Below are 14,654 nucleotides of genomic sequence, written 5' to 3' on the forward strand. Positions count from 1 at the left end.
GTCAAAGCCCCCTCACATGCCCAACAAGGTAGACCCAGGGACCACTGGGATGCTCTCCAGCCTCCTCTCCCTAGGTCTCTCTTGCTTGATGAGCCCCACCATTCTCACTGTGACCTCTCTTGCTATAGGGCCTGTTCCCTTCGCTCCTAAAAGCTTTGCCCTCTCTTGCCCCACTCAGCTTTACATTATCCTTCAGGCCTTGGCTCAATCCCCACTTCCTCAGGGAAGCCTTCCCCGTGACTAGGTCTGAAGCCCCATATGCTCTCTTAGCAAACACCTGTCCTTCATAACTTTTACTAAAGTGACACCTTCACATATTTATATGACCATCTGATAAAGGTCTGATTCTGCCACTGGACTGCAAGCACATGGGTGAGAAATAAACATATGACTGGTCCAAAAGTGTGCTGAGCAAGACAGAGGAAGATCCAGCACAAATGTCTCACTGTACTGCATTGCAGTACTTACATCCTGCAGGCCCAGACCATCCTTCTTTTTGGACATCATTTCCTAATTCCACTACAGCTTAACAGAGAAACACCTTTTTCTACCATAATTTTAAAAAGAAAAAAAGACGTATACAAGGAATTAAAAAAAAAAAAACATGAACATGGAATACAAATATACACATTCACATTTCTTTAAGGACAGTATATCCCCAGGAGACATATTAAAATAGATCTGTTTCTTTCTTTCTTCAGAAAGTTTCAAAAAATTAAGATAATATCCTTTAAAACTTCATCTGGCCCTCTCCAGAAGTCCTTTAATAGGCAGGAATTTGACTAAGCTCTTAAAGTTCAGAAGGAATTACATACACTGTCTTGATTAAAAACTTCTTTTGCTACTTGGCTACTCTGGCCTCCTGCAGATCTTAAAAATATACTGCAGAACCAATATTGTTTTCTTTCTGTCAAACATTTCTTCCACAGTATTACCATAAAATGGCTGCAGTTACTAGGTTGCCAATATTTATCAAGTTATATCAGAAAGCTTACCAAATTAAAAAATCATTGTTGATTTCTCCACGTGAAACAATAAAATAAGGATTGTTCTCCTTCATTGTCACCTCTATTCTATTCTGTAACAAAACTTAGATTTCCTCTACCCTGGCAAAAAGTAATACGAGAACAGAGACATCACATAACCACCAATATCTAACAGCTGTGCAGTGTGAGACATTCTTAGTGATGGAAACTGGCTAACACTTAACATTGACCTGGGAACACAGACCTGGAACACAGACCTGGGAACTGGCTAACACTTAACATTGCTTACAGTGCTGTATAGTAACATGGTCACCAAATCCTCAGTGCAAATGTGCTACAAACATTCAGTCATTTCACATTAGTGGCACTTTGGGGAAATGAAGGAAAAGGGGGAAAGCTTGAGCTGATGTGGAAAAGAAAGAAGGGAAGAGCCTCTAGAGGTGAGACATAAGAACATGAGTTTAGAGGGAAGAGAAAATCAAAGGGAGAGACTCTTGAAAATGTAAGCCACATTCTTAAGGAGGCCACTGGAATTCACGCAGTAAAGTCTTGAACTATTTTTACTCGAACATTAAAAGTGAGCGGATCCAGTAAGGCTGTGAGACTTGGGACCACCTAGATTGCTGACATTTGAATGCCACAAATATAAGAATAAAAAACATCAAAGTCTAGGAGCATTTAGTTGCTAAGTGCGACAAACCTACACACCCAGAAAGCCTTAGTAAGTACTTTTAATACGGCTCAGTGTAACTATTAGCGGATCAACATCAACCTGAAGGGACACTGGCTGATGATGTCAGAGGATGTAACCATGATGAACTAAGGAAACTAGTTCATACAGAACTGTACACTTAAAATGGGTACATTTTATTGTATATAAGAAGGTACATTCTTGTATGTAAATTGTACCTCAATTAAGTTGATTTACAATGAATCATTTAAAAATAATTCACCTCATAGTTATAGACTGATATAAATTTACTGCCTTATGTTAATATTAAAGATTAGGTAATTGATAAAATGTTCAAAAAATAAAATGTAGTTATCAAAATGAAAATGAGGCATCCAAAGAAGAATTTTCACTAACGTCTCTGGCAGAGCAAATAGCAACTCTTTTCAATAGAAAGGGAGACAGGTGAACTTTCAAACACAATTTAGCTCTGTATTTACAGATCACACAAAATTCAAAATACACTTGATTTTCATATAACCCACACTTTCAGACATTATATACAGATGCTCTCCAACTGCTGTGTCTACACCAGACTCAGACTGTGGGATATCAGCAAGTGAATAGAAATTTCAAAGAGTACATTCAAAAAATGAAGATAATGAAGATAAGATCCTTCAAAACTTCATCTGGCCCTCTCCAGAAGTCCTTTAGGAGGCAGGAATTTGACTAATCTCTTAAAGTTCAGAAGGAATTATATATACGAATTATATACATGATATAACGATACCTGCCAGACAGCACTTCAGTTTAGTAATATTAACCATCATGTCCATAGTGTAGTTATTGTGCAACTGTAAGTACTATTTTATTTTATAACAATGGGTAGATAATGAGAAAATTAAAATTCCACTTCTAGTGATCAAGTGATTGAGACAAAGATAGTATTAATTAAGAATGCCAAATGCAGGCAATCTACAACCTCAATCAGACAATCATTGGACTTAAGTTGTGCTCAATAGTGAACAAGGAGTACAAAATTTAAATATATCCTCCAAGACTAAATCTAAGATGTGCCGAGAAAATGTACCTTTTTAATTTCCAATAACTGATTTAACCCTGCTTTTCAAGCTCTGACCTTGACTTTGACTTGCATTCTACGGTAGCTCAGTCCTTTCTGGTTTAGAGTCTCTTTCAGGTAAATGCTCAGTTTTCCCCTCAGATTTTCTCGCTGCTTCTACCAAGATGGCAGCCGGATGTATGGATGTGGGTGGGTTATATAACTTCACTGTGGTAAGGGAAGGGCTCTCAGATAAACACACACAGGCCCCTGTGCTGTCCCCTAGAGCTCTCTGGTCTCCAAGAAAAGATTCCTTATAGGCCTGGACCCTGGACATTAGCCCAGGTGGCTGTTGGACCCCATGGGTGCTGTGAACTCAGGGAAGTGCTCTTGGCTTAGAGCCCAGAGGTCTGACCTGGTTGTTTGGCTCCTTCTCAGCTTTAATTGGTGAAGACATCTAGACTCTGCCATCTCATTTACACCCATGACCTGGCCACCAACTAGAATCATATGACGTTTTGATCAATGACAAATCACATATACAATGGTGGTGCCATAAGATTAGTACCATACAGCCTAGCTGTGTAGTAGGCTATAACGTCTAGGTTTGTGTAAGTACACTCTATGACGTTCGCACGACGACAAAATCACCTAATGATGCATTTCTCAGGATGTTTCCCCAACCTTAAGCTATGCATGACTGTATAGTGTTGGTATCAGCCTGCCCCTCGATATAGCATCTCCACTGACAGGTTCACTGGCTCTCAATCCAGGTACCTGGCGTGTGCGGTAACGTGGATTCCTTAGAAGCCACTCACAAGCTGAAGGAGGCCCAGGAATCCTCTCTCCACCTAACCACAGTATGCCACATTTTACTCTGCTGTCGCTGCTTCCATTGTGATGAGGCAACCTTGCAAAGTAGTTTCTTCTCTGAGTTCCCAGAGGGAAGTGGGGCATAAGCTTCCTTCACTTTTGGCTTTACTCTCAACCTTCTGTCCCCCTACACCCACAATTTCTGTTCCCTGAGGTGGTGGGAGGGGTAAGGGGAAAGACATGTCAAGACTTGCATGCCCTAACTCTGCCTCTTCTGCCCACATTCCTTTGGCACCTGGAAGGGCCATCTTTCATTTCGACTTTAAGTCTCAAAGGAATTTCCCCTACAAACGTAGAGGCATTCACCCTCCCCTCTTACCTGGAACCATGATAGAGGAAACAGTCAGGAGAGAAAAACCAATTTATTGACCAAAGATACATCACCAGGTATTCCAGAAATATTACTCCCGTTAAATGTATAAAGATTCAGCTATAATAATAGAAGAAAAAAACAAAGAAAGGTTTAAAATTAAAATAGATGGATGATCAACATAAAAATACATGGTCCAAACGAAGACAAAAATCTATTGTTCTGTTGAACTAGTAATAGACAGCTTGCTCCAGATTCCTTTATTGAGGGAAGAACAGACTGTGCCTAACTTTCTCAAGGCCAATTATTCCGGTAAATTATGTAGATACCATTGAAGTCAGCACACTTAAGTTTTGTAGACACTGGTGGGTAAACAATGTACAGAAAGCTAACACTAGCAGAGCTACTACAGAGGCAAGTGGCTTACTGCTTCCTGGGAGGCCTAACAAAAACCAGATCCATGAACATCTACTCATACTTTCTGCTGAAGTTAGAGACAGTTAGGCTAAAATGGTTATAAAATCCCGACTTGAAAGAATATCTGATTCTATTTTGTTTTTATTCATCAATAAGCTGATGAATCAAGCATGTGTGTATATAAAATATAAAATCCATAATTCTTGATTTTTGGCAAATATTTTGCCTTAATTTTACATTTTCCTATAAAATAAGAAAATGAGAGTACTGAAATCTGGTAAAGAAAGCCAACACACCAAAGTTTAGTTTTTTACAATTCATGAGAAATATGCCTGGGTTTTAGGACAGAAACATACTTAAAGAAACTCCAAAGTTCAAAAGCAACAGAAATTATGTTCTGTCTAATATCTTTAGGCTACTAAGGCATAAGGTTCTCAGGTACAGGATTACTATAATAACAGCAAGATGTGAAAGATTGATAGGTATAGTAAGAGAAACTTAGAAGTTCTCTATTCCAACAACTGCACTGGATTACCTCCACGTGAGCATGCTTTCTGACAGATATGCTCACACATAAGGAGACAAGGAAACAGAATGGTACGAGCAAAATCTGAAAAAAGTTCCAAGTCACTGCTTTTTGCCATAACTATATCCATGTACAAAACTGAAAAATACATTCAACATAGGTAGCAACAATTTTTTCTTCTCTTTTCTTAAAAACTTATTTTCAAAGTATCTAGTTAATTTAGTGAAAACTTGTTATATCTTATATTATGCATTATGGAGAAAACTAGAAAACGCCAGATTCGCTTTCTCTTACCATAGAAAGAGATGAGTATCAAACATAAATCAGCAGCAGCCTGTGATATTTTTGAAAGAGCTAAGCCTGGTTTATCTTTATATCCAAGTATTCAGCACTTCATCTTACACATGCTAGGCATGTAATAAAATGTCTGCAGAAGCGAACTGTACCATTTTGTTATACAGGCACGGAAGAGGAGCTGTTTACCACCACCACATAAGGAAGCTGGTCGACCTCATATATGCCACCTTGAGTGCTAAAGCAAAAAAGAGGAGGAGGAGGAAGAGACAAAAATCCGAAAAGTGGTCATGCCTTTGAAACAACCGTGGAATGTAAGTCTCAAGCAGTCCAATGTCTCAAGAGAATTAGCCAAGGAACACTATAAACCTAACAAAATTCTTGTATGTCTGGTTCCTTGACATCAAGAATATCACTGAAGCATTGTAGTTGAAATCCTCTTCTAGTAATATTCTCCAAAGGCCTCAGTGAGGTCGTCAGTTTTGAACATAACAGATACTTCAAACATACTCTGCTGTCAATCACTGGACTGGGGGAAAAAAAGATGTATTACATATCACGTGGCCTGGAGGCTTTTCAAGGCTTCCAGGATAAAGTTTTAATTCCATGCTTCATCTCCTAACTTTTAAGAAAAAGCACCCCTATACCTATCACACCTAATTATTTGCAGTTTCTCAACTGAACCTTCATACATACTTGCTTTTATCTGCTCATACTCTGCCTCCAGCATTCATCCTTTCTTCATTTACTCAATCAACAAACATTTTCCAAGCCCCTACTGCGTGAAGGGCTTTGGGCTAAGCACTGGGGATACATAGGAAACAGACAAAGGGGGTCCCTGTTCTTATGGCAGCTACATTCTGGAGGGAAGAGACATATAATAAGTAAACAAGTAACAGACAAGAAGATAACGGTAACTGCTATAAAGAAAGCAAAACAGGGCAATTCAATAGAGTATTTATCTGAGTGAGGGAGTACTCAGGAGGTGATGTTTTTAGCTGTTACTTAAATGACAAGACGCCAACTCTGCCACTTCTGGTGAATTCTTTTTTCTCCTTCAAAACCCTCCTTCAGGAAGCACTGCTGGGTCCCTCAGCTTGTTTTGTGTGCTCCTCTTTTGTGGTCCCCAGCACCCTAGCCATACCTCCAACCAAGCTCTTACCACAACTGCACTGGAATCTGTGATTTGCCATTCGGCTTCACTTCTCACCCCAGACCGTAATTAAGATCTGTGAGCGTAGGCGCTTCACACAACTCTGTGCCCCGAAGACCTAGCAGAAAGGCACACCAAAAGGGTGGGGTGGAGGAGTTCGGAAGTTCAGCTGCCCTGAATACCTCTTAAGGATCTTATAGGGACCAAGAAGAAATGAGGCAATGGACACACAGGGCATAGAAATGAGATATGTAAATTTTATTGTAACTAAAAACATCGTAGAAAATAAAGACTGAAACATTATCTTGTTAAAAGGACCAATCACCTGAGTTTTGAAAATAAATGAGCTGTTTTTTTGACATTTTCATTCTCTGACAGTCTGTGAACTCCTCAAGGGCAGAGACCACATCTCAATCACTATGTTGTCACAAGCCTTTCCCTTCTAGAATGTGGGCTCTCTATAATCACTAACTATGTCCTTCCCGTCCTTCATCCCAAACATCCAGCAAGACTCGCTATAGCAGATGCCTTAGCAAATGTCTGCTTAATGAATTAATTTAAAGTTTTAAAGCTCAGTCCTGTGGTTTATCTTGAGCTAGAACTAACAAAGATTCTTTATATATCAACAAAGAATGTGTTCAAACAGCATGGATGATAAATTAATTACAAATTTGAAAAAGATATCTACTTCAGATAAATCACATAGTGATTCAGATAAATCACATAGTGGGTATGTGCCTGTGGCAATTTAAGAACCAATGGTACAGAAAAAGAAAGTGGATGACTTTAGGAGAAATTATACATTATTCTCTAACAAAACATGGCAGAAATTTTATATTTAACACTCTGTGTTTATAAGGAATAGAACAAACTGTTAGATTATATTACCAAGCACATCAAATATGTATGTAAATAAAACTTGATTCCACATTTTAAATGAATGGAAAATTTAAACATTTCACTGAAAAAGCAAGATAAAGGGCAGCATGAATCTTTTCTGAACAGAGGAACTTGGCTACATTATAACTGCTTTACAATAAGCCCCTAAAGTAGACTTTCAATCTAATAGCACGGAAAATATTTATATAACGACTTGTGAATCACATCCTTCTAGTTATTCTCCTACCTGCATTTGAACAAAAAGGCACCTAAAGCAATAGAAAACATCACAAATGTATAAAAAGATGTGATATATAATAGATATATATAATAAAAAATAATCTGGTTAAATTTTCTAAACAATAAACAAAAAAGCAGAAATTTCTAACAAAATCATTATTTCCTACTTTCAGAAACAAATAAAAAAATCTCATTAGAGGATGATACTCCAAACAGTTTAAAATATAAGATATGTACTGGGTGAGTTGTTTTTCATACTCCTGTTGCCAGATCTACCCATGTGGTTTCATAAGAAAGAAAACAAAGTGTTTCTAATTAGAAACATTCTTTAATTACACTTAATTTTGTGATACCTTTTAGAAGCACTTCTTTCAGACACAATCTTAATTTCAAACAAACAATAATAAAGCAAAGTGAAATTCAAAGGTTGTTACACACCCAGAAGGAGGGCAAGAACTTCAGATCTAGAACCAAATTGCCTGGATTTGAATCCTGGCTCTATCACCTACTAGCTGAGTGACCTTAGGCAAGATACTTAACTTCTCGGTGCCTCAATTTCCTTTGTTGAAAATTAGGTCTAATAATATCACTTATTCCTGAGGTTGCTATTAGGACTGAATGAGAGGATATAAGTAAAATGCTCAGAACAACACATGAGCTAAAATGTTACTACCACTATTATCATCATCAGGGAGACAGTTCAAAATGCTCTACTTTGGGGCATTCCCAAATCACCAAAGCAAGTTTCCAAAGGAACTCAGAGAGCATGGAGTTGGCCCCTGAGGGGCTTCTCCTGGCCCTGGGGAGAACTAACAGGCCTTACTATTATAAACCCAGACTCACAAAGGTAGTAGAGCCGAACTTCCCAGCTAATAGGCTAATGTCAAAGAGAGCTGACATTCCTCCAGGACTGGAGGATCCTCTAGGACTGGGAGGATCACAGGGCTGTGGCTTCTGTATGAGGCAGAGGGATGTCCAGGACTTGTCGGACAGTCATGGTACTTGGAGAGATTCCTCCAGTCTGATCACGAAGCACCATAGCCTGGAGAGGTGGGGTCTGGGACACAACGCCCACTGGAGGGCAGCTCCTGGCAAAAAATGGTAACCCTAAACATAGAAACAACAAGGCGCTAAGGACTAGGCCCCTTCCCCATTTGCCTGGTACCTCATAAACCAAAGGAGGCTTATCAGTCAATGGGAGGCAAAGGAGCTCCAATAATACCACAAGCCTGGTGGTGTGGAGCTAGATTTAGTTTTATCTCTAAAACAAAGAATTGTGTTTTCTACCTGAGTATCATGGTGCAAATTAAAATCTACTTCATAGGTCTTTGAACTTTACAAAACTGTGAGGTCTCTCAAGGCAAGGACTATGTCTCAGTCCTATCTGTAGTCCCCAGAGTCAATCACAGTGCCCGATACATGGTATATTTGAAAAATGAACTGATGTTATTATCATAAAAAGCAGTGTTTACAGAATTTTCACACACACGTGGAGACTTCTAGTTTTGGTAAAGGTGGAGTAGCCCCATTCCTCCCAGGTTCTTCCTCTTAAAACTAAAAATCCCCGTACATAACACACAAACATGCTCCGGAAGACAAGGTGGAAAGGAGGAGGACGACTGCCTAGGGACTTCGGGACTTGAGGAACACCACGGCAGTACGCTCCCTGGGCTTCCTCATTGTCTCCCATGTATCCCAATAGGGTGCTGCAGAAGCCTCCAACCTGGAACCGACAAGAGGTTCCAAAAAAGTACCAAGAAAAGCCTGTTTCCACAGCCAAAAGACCAGGAAAAGGATGGGCTAACAACAGAGAATCTTTTGGGCAATATTTACCCTACTCCAGGCAAACATCAATGGAAAAACTGCACCGTCTTTCCACTGAGGTTTCAGTGGGGCTAATCAGGTAGACAGTCTTACACAAACACATACTCACTCACTCCATACACTCCTAAAAAGCAGGCAGCACTGCTCCAGCTCCCCCGCCTGATGCTGTCCCTGTTGGTGGGGCTGAGCAGGGAGCTAATCTCCCATGCCCTGCCTGGCAGTAACAGGCAGGGCTCCCATTCCCCACCTCATGGTGTTGATGGGTCCAGTCAGGAGCTGACCTTCCATCTCCTCCCAGGCCCCTGCCAGGGTAGTGTCTGCAGAACGGAGCAGAGGCAATAGGCAGTGTGAGTCAGTGGTCCACTTTCGCTCGGAAGGTGTTAGCAGGGCCAAGTGAGGAGCTGAACATCCACCCCACCCGTCTGCAAGGAGGCAGTGGAGTAAGAGCAACACTTCCGCAGAGGTGGTGTCAAGGAGGCCAAGCGGGAAGCTGAACAGACACACACCCCCGGCCCTCATGCTATCCCTCAACAGGGAGGCTGCCTGCTAAACAAAAAAGATTAAGGATCCAGAGTCTCTTAATATGCAAATGACCAGGATGCAATCAAAAATCACTCGTCATACCAAGGACCATGCAAGTCAGAACTTGAAGGAGAAAAGACAAGAGACATCAACACCAAGATGAATCAGTTGTTGGAATTATCTGATGAGGATTTTAAAGCAATCCTAATAAAACTACTTCAACAAGCAACTCAGAAATGCCCATGGGCACAGACAAAAAATAGCCCCAATAATAGCCTGCTTCTCTCAAGCTAAAGGACCAGGAAAGGAGAAGCCTAGCAAGATGGAAAACTTTTAGACAATAACCACTCTACTCCAGCCAAATGAAACAGTGCAAATTGTGGCCCCGTTCACACCAGCAAAGGCAGAGTGGGGAGCATGTCCAACCCTCTGCCAGAGGAGTGCCAGTGGAGGCTACGTGGGGAGCAGTGAAAAGGGATTCCTGCCTCTCCTAGCCAGGGTGGTCAGCAGAGGCCTAGTGGGGAGCCAAACTCCCAACTATACCAGTAACAAGAAGCCCCTCCCCAGCGGGTGTCAACAGAGGGAGAGTGAGGAAACTGGACTGCCATCCCCATCTGGCACCCGCCCCCCCTTACCAGAGCAGTGTCAAAGGAGGCCAGATAAAACACAAGATTAAATAAAATTCAGAGTCTAATGCATAACACCCAAAACGTCCAGGTTTCAATAGGAAATCACTCATCATACTAAGAACCAGGAAAACCTCAACATGAATGAGAAAAGACTATCAAGAGATGCTAACACAGAGATGTCAGAATTATCTGACAAGGATTTCAAAGCAACCATCATATAAAGAGGAAGTCTCAAAGGAAATTTTAATTTTATAGAACTTAATGAAAATACATTATACCAAAATACGTGGGATGCAGCTAAAGCAGTACTAAGACAGAAGTGTACAGCACTAAATGCACACATTAGAAAAGAGGAAAGGTCTCAAATCAATAATCTAAATTCTTACCTGAATACTAGAAAGGGAAAATAAACCCAAAGAAAGAAAGAAGGAAATAATAAACCAGAAACTATAGACCAATATTTCTCATGAACTCAGGCACAAAAATCCTCAACAAAATATTAGCAAATCAAATTCAGTGATGTATAATAAGACCTACATACACCACGACCAAGTTGGATTTATCCCAGATATGCAAGGCTGATTCAACATTTGGAAACCATATCAACAGGGTAAAGAAGAAAAATCATATGATCATATCAATTGATGCGATAAAAGAATTTGACAAAATCCAACACCCATTCGTGATTTAAAAAAACACTCTCTGGCAAACTAGGAATAGAAGATAATTTCCTCAACTTGATAAATATCATCCACAAAACCCTACAGCTAACATGACATTTAATGGTGAAAGACTGAATGTCTTTTCCCTAAGATTAGAAACAAGACAAGAATATCTGCTCTCATCACTGTTACTTAACACAGTATTAGAAGTTCTAATAAGAGTAATAAGCGAAGAAAAAGAAACAAAAAGGATACAGATTGTAAATGAAGGAATAAAACTGACACTATTTAGATGACACGATTGTCTACACAGAAAATCCTAAGGAATCAACCAAAGGACTCCTAGAACTAGTGAGTTTAGCAAGGTCGTAGGATACAAGATCAACACACATAAATCAATCACATTTCTATATACAAACAACAAAAATGTGAAGACAGAAATTAAAAGCAAAATACCATTTATAATTGCTCCAAGGAAATGAAAGTCAGATATAAACCTAATGAAATATGTATAGGATCTGTATCCCGAAAATTATAAAATTATTGCTGATGAAAAAAACTGAAGAGAACCTAAATAAATTAGAGAAACATTTGTACTCATGTATTAGAAGACTTAACAAGATGCCAATTCTCCCCAAATTGATATACAGGTTTAATGCAATTCCTACCAAAATCCCAGCAAGTGTTTTATAGACATAGGCAAGCTTATTCTAAAATTGAAATGGAAAGGCACATGACCTGGAATAGCTAAAGAAATTTTGAAAAAGCAGAATAAAGTGGGAGGAATCATTATACCTGATATTAAGGCTTACTATAGCCAGGCCTGCTGGTCTAGTGGTTAAGATTCGGCACTCTCACCACTGCAGCCCAGGTTTGTTTCCTGGTCAGGGAATCAAAAAACCCATCAGTTGGTTGTCATACTGTGGCAGCTGCTTGTTGCTGTGATGCTGAAAGCTATGCCACTGGTATTTTAAACACCAGCAGAGTCACCCATGGGGGACAGGTTTCAGCGGAGCTTCCAGACTAAGACAGACGAAGAAGAACCTGGCCGCCCACTTCTGAAAAAATTTGCCATGAAAACTCTATGAAGAGCAGTGGAGCACTGGCTGATACAATGCCAGAAGGTGAGAGGATGGTGCAAAAAGACCAGGCAGGGTTCCACTCTGCTGTCCACAGGGCCACCAGGAGTCGGAATCGACTTGACGGCACTAACAATAAGATAGTATGATACCGGCAGAAGGATAAACACATAGATCGATGGGATAGATCAGAGAACCCAGAAATAGGGCCACACAAATATGCTCAACTGATTTTTGCCTGTAAAAGCAATTCAACGGAGGAAGGATAGACAGACTTTTCAACAAATGGTGCTAGAGCAACCGGATATCCATACGCCAAAAACAAAAACAAAAACAAAAAACACCTCAACCTAGCTCTCACAAGTTATACAAAAATTAACTCAAAATAGATCATGGACTTAAATGCAAAATAGAAATCAATAAAACTTTTAGAAGCAAACAAAGGAGAAAATCTTTAGGACTAGACAGAGTTCTTAGACTTACCACCAAAAACACAATCCATGAAAGGAAAAATTGATAAATGACCTTATCAAAATTAAAATATTTTCTCTGTGAAAGACCCTATTAAGTGACGAAAAGACAAGCTACAAGCCGGGAGAAAATATTTTCAAACATATCTGGCAAAGGATTTTTAATCCAGAATACAGGCATAATCATTTTATTGCACTTTGCAGATACTGCGATTTTTACAAGACCCTCCACCAGCAAAAAGATTACGACTCACTGAAGGCTCAGATGATGGTTAGCATTTTTTAGCAATAAAGTATTTTTTAATTAAGGTATGTACATTGTTTTCTTAGACATAATGCTATTGCACACTTAATAGACTACAATATAGTGTAAACAACTTTTATATGCACTGGGAAACCAAAAAATTCGTGTGATTCGTTTTATTGTAATATTTGCTTCATGGCAGTGGTCTGGAACCAAACCCACAATATCTCCAAGGTATGCCTGTATATATATATTTTAAAAATTCCTTAAACTCAACAGTAATAGGGCCGGCCCCATGGCTTAGCGGTTGAGTGTGCGCGCTCCGCTGCTGGCGGCCCGGGTTCGGATCCCGGGCGCGCACCGACGCACCGCTTCTCCGGCCATGCTGGGGCCACGTCCCACATACAGCAGCTAGAAGGATGTGCAGCTATGACCTACAACTATCTACTGGGGCTTTGGGGGGGGGGGGGGGAGTAAATAAATAAAATCTTTAAAAAAAAGAACTTAAAAAAAAAAAAACTCAACAGTAATAAAACAAACAATCCAATTGGAAAATGGAAAAAACACACATGGGTATTTCGCTGAAGAGGATGCACAGATGCCAAATAAGCATGAAAAGATGTTCAACATTATTAGCCATTAGAGAAATGTAAATTTAAACTACAGTGAGATCACCTACACTCCATTAGAATGCTTAAAATAAAAAATAGTGATAATAGCAAATGCTGGTGAGCAAGTAAAGAAATGAGATCACTCATATATTGCTGATGGGAATGTAGACCACTCCAGAAAGAGAGTATGCCAGTTTCTTACAAAACTATACATTGACTTAACCATACAACTCAGCAATTACACTCTTGGCCATTTATCCCAGGGAAATGAAAACTTATGTTCACAAAAAAACCTGTACACGAATGTTCACAGCAGCTTTATTTGTAATAGGCCAAAACTGGAAACAACCTTCAAGAGGTGAATAAACCGTGGTACCTCCATTCTATAGACTACTCCTCAGCAATAAAAAAGAACAAACTATTGGTTCACACAAAAACTTAGATTGGTCTCAAGAGAGTTATGCTGAGTGAAAAAAAGTCAATCTCAAAAGGTTATATGCTGTATCATTCCATTTAAACAGCATTCTTGAAATGACAAAATTATAGAGATGAACAGATTAGTGGTTGCCAGGGGTTAGGGAGAGGGGAAGGGAGGGATGTGGCTGTGGCTATAAAAAGAGCACAAGGGATTCTTTTGATAAAACTATTCTGTATCTTTATTGTGGTGGTCACACAAATCTACACAATCTACACACACACACACACACACACACACACACGAATAAGTGCACATAAAACAGGCGAAATCTGAATAAGTCGATGAATTATATTAATGTCAGTTTTCTGGTTACGATATTCTACTATAATTATGCAAGATGTTACTATTGGGAGAGATTAAAGGATATACGGAATCTGTTATTTCTTACAATTGTATGTGAATCTATAATTATCTCAAGATAAAAATGTTAAAGAAAACCAAGCAAGCAATATGTGAAGATGAATGTGAAACAGGAAGTGAGGGTGGCAGTGTTCAATATGATTCCAAAGTTTCAAAAGTTTTGCAGCGCCCCACAGAAACACACATCCCATTCACAAGTAATGGGGATTATTCCTCATGAAACGGTTTGTGAGAAGAAAATCAGAAAGACTCTTCGTTGAACCAAGAGACTGGGTTTTCCAAATGAGACTGTTTAAACTGTCAGAGCAAAATGGTGTGGATTGGCAGATTTAATGTTTAAATTGTCCGCATTTTCTCCTTCCCGCAG

General features: G+C 39.6%; 1 protein-coding gene across 4 annotated transcripts in view; it reads right to left on the reverse strand.

The window, feature by feature from the left end:
• The window catches only part of CDKL5 (cyclin dependent kinase like 5), a 163,474-nt gene that overhangs the window by 71,170 nt on the left and 77,650 nt on the right, over positions 1-14,654 (reverse strand). The gene's annotated exons all lie outside the window — the stretch shown is intronic.

This window comes from Ceratotherium simum, chromosome X (genome assembly GCF_057802395.1).
Source record: "Ceratotherium simum simum isolate JZ-2026a chromosome X, ASM5780239v1, whole genome shotgun sequence".
Classification (NCBI taxonomy): Eukaryota; Metazoa; Chordata; class Mammalia; order Perissodactyla; family Rhinocerotidae; genus Ceratotherium; species Ceratotherium simum.